The sequence below is a fragment of the Sinocyclocheilus grahami genome, unplaced genomic scaffold (assembly GCF_001515645.1).
Source record: "Sinocyclocheilus grahami isolate Dianchi unplaced genomic scaffold, SAMN03320097.WGS_v1.1 scaffold790.1, whole genome shotgun sequence".
Classification (NCBI taxonomy): Eukaryota; Metazoa; Chordata; class Actinopteri; order Cypriniformes; family Cyprinidae; genus Sinocyclocheilus; species Sinocyclocheilus grahami.
Window position 1 is genome coordinate 880,597 of NW_015505969.1, and position 3,499 is coordinate 884,095.

The window sequence follows — 3,499 nt, forward strand, 5'->3', positions numbered from 1 at the left end:
CAAGTCAAGTCAAGTCAAGTCACCTTTATTTATATAGCGCTTTTAACAATACAGATTGTGTCAAAGCAACTGAAAAGCATTAATTAGGAAAATAGTGTGTCAATAATGCAAAATGTAGTAAACACATTTTTCAGTTAAAGACATCATTGAATTCAGTGATGTCATCATCCAGCTCAGCTCAGTTTAAATAGTATCTTTGCAATCATTTGCAATCAAGTCAATGATATTGCTGGAAATGAAGTGTCCCCAACTAAGCAAGCCAGAGGCGACAGCGGCAAGGAACCAAAACTCCATCTGTGACAGAATGGAGAATAAACCTTGGGAGAAACCAGGCTCAGTCGGGGGGCCAGTTCTCCTCTAACCAGACGAAACCAGCAGTTCAATTTCAGGCTGCAGCAAAGTCACATTGTGCAGAGGACTCATCTGGTTCCTGTGGTCTTGTCCCGGTGGTCGTCTGAGACAAGGTCTTTACAGGGGATCTGTATCTGGGGCTCATCTAGTTGTCCTGGTCTCCGCTGTCTTTCAGGGCTGCGGAGGTCGTTTCTAGGTGCTGATCCACCATCTGGTCTGAATACGTACTGGATCCGGGTGACTGCAGTGACCATCTGATCTGGATACAGACTGGATCTGGTGGCTATGGTGACCTCGGAATAAGAGAGAAACAGACTAATATTAGCGTAGATGCCATTCTTCTAACAATGTAGCAAGTACATCGGGTGTTATGAGAAGTGTTCCCGGTTTCCGGTTGACCTAATTAATGCAGCCTAAAAATCCTTTAACGGATTTAAATATTAGAAGCGTATTAGTGTGTTATGTGTAAGCCAGGTTAAAGAGATGGGTCTTTAATCTAGATTTAAACTGCAAGAGTGTGTTTGCCTCTCGAACAATGTTAGGTAGGTTTTTTACCTAGGGAATTTAACTTACAAAAAAAACAGAACTGGCGTCGCGTCAGGTTAAGCTTTTTCCGTAAGCTGAATAGGAAAGGCGTAGGACGTAGCGTAAGCTTTTTGAACTGCAAGAGTTTTACACTTTCTTTGTTAGTTGAATATGGAAGGCGGTCTGGCGGAAGCTAGATATTTTACTTCTGTAACGAGTTAGTCCACTGAAGGTGAGTGTAGTGAAGAACTCAAGTGCAGTTTATTTACAAAGTGATCCAAACATAAGCCAAACAGACGAAGACTAGATACACAGACTTGACAAGTCATGAACAGACTAGACTCACTGACAGCGGGTTACAACATCACTACACAACGAAAGACAATGGCAACATGAGGGCTACTTATAGCAGACAATGAGGGTCACATGACAACAACAAACCAATGGGAAACAAGACACATGACCTAGACAACCAATCAGAACATGACACAATGAACAGAGGAACCAATGGCATGAATACATGAGGGCAAGGGAAGCATGACACAAACAGGGACCATGACTAAACTCCAAAATAAAAGACATGAAAACATGAACAAGAAACACAACCCAAAACACCACATTACAACTTCATAACTTGTTAAATATGGAAATTTTTTCTTACACAAATGCTTCGCTTCAGAAGGCCTTTAATAACCCCCCGGAGCCGTGTGGAATATGTTTATGATGGATGGATGTGGATGGAGGCACTTTCTTCAGCTTCATACTTGTTGGTCTGGCTCACTGCCATTATAAAACTTCCCCAGATTTTCCTTTAATTTGTCACCCAGCTGTGTTTGTAAACATGTTAAATGAATATAATTATATAATATTGTAGTATTTCTCTTTTTAATTACATATCTAACTTTTACAGTATGGAGGCATCCCTCAGAGCATCAACAAAATGGAGGAGGGAAAAAAATGGGTGTTTGGCATGCTAGGTGTGAGGGATAAATGCAGACATCCAATCTTGTGGCTTGTGAAAAGAAGTTCAAGACCTCACCTCATCCCCATAGTTGTAAAACATGTGCGTACAGGCACTAACATTATTTCAGATGAGTGGAGAGCCTACCGGGGGGCTTTGGCCAATATGGGCTACAAACATTTTACAGTGAACCATTCCCAGTGGTTTGTATACCCACACAGTGGAGCTCACTCACAACACATTGAAAGAGCTTGGCTGACATACAAAACAAGTGTATGGAGACTAAGAGGGAATAGGACAGAGAACATGCTAAAAGAACACCTCTGTCTCATAGAGTGGACTCATTGGCTTGGTGAAAAAAATAAACGGGAACCACTTGGGCACCTAATAAAAGATATTCGCCATCAATTTCCTGTTTAGAGGACAACACACTGAACATTTGATTGTGTTTTATGTAAGATTTAAGTAAAACACAGGTTAAAATACAAATTAACTTAGCCCCTTGATTTAAGGTGCACTGATATTTAAAAGCTTTGATAAATAAAAGGTGTGTTTTACCTTTTAATTTCTGTGCTTTTTTAAGTGCTGGTGAATACGTATCTTAAAGTAATTGGCTTGGATATACTGGTGCAAAATAATCATCACCTTGGAGGAAAGTTGACATTTTGAAGGGCAATAGTGGCCCAAAAGAAGAGCAAGAACACAAGACAAACATCTGACTGCAGTGCATTATTATGATATAAAGACAGTAAACCAATCCATAACATAACCAAAGCGATAACCATCATCTCTATGCTAACACTGATTTTAATTTGGAAAATTGCATCTGCTTAATGAATACGTTATTGTAGGACGGCAGCAGTGGAATCACTCAAAACAGAATGAGATTAAATTGTTTTTAATTATGAAAAACAATTTTAATTACATCATTGTGTGTTGGATGAGTTAGGTTAAACGTAATTGCAAGAAATCCACTGTCGTTCACTGTTTGTGACAGCTGCAGGTGGCAAATTTATAAACAATTTTACATTGTGCCATTTTCATATATATTGCTTCTAGAGCATGTTTGATTTAAGTTTACCCCAAAGTGATAATTAATACATTAACTAACATGCAGGAACTAACATTTAATTAAGGTAGTGTTATTCATGCAGTAGTTCATGTGACTCATGTCGTAGTTAAGTTAGTTCTTCATTAGTTCTTGATTAATTCATATCTTAACTCATCATTTGTTCATAGTCAAGTAATTATTAATTCAGGTATTATACGTACATGATAAATGTACTGTTATTATGATCTTTAAGATAGTCTATGCATCTGTGTACTGGTTTTGTGTGTATTCGATCTCTCTGCTCGTGTGTCGACATGTTTGTGTTCCAGATGGGTGTGGCCTCTGTTAACCAGCGGGAGGTGGTGATTGGTGATGGTGACACCTTACCCTGATATAAGGACCGCCCCAAACCCTCATCTAGGGCCTTTTGAGCCTCGTTGACTTCATACTGTTGTGTTGCGCTAACGTTCTGATTTACTGTTTCTTGCTATTGTATGTATCGCCGTTGTGAAAAGGTGTCGTACCGGAGAGAGAGAGAGATATTCTGAGTGTATTGAATCTGTTTAGTGTTTGTTATTGTAAGATCAAATTCTGAAACTCTGGTTTATCTG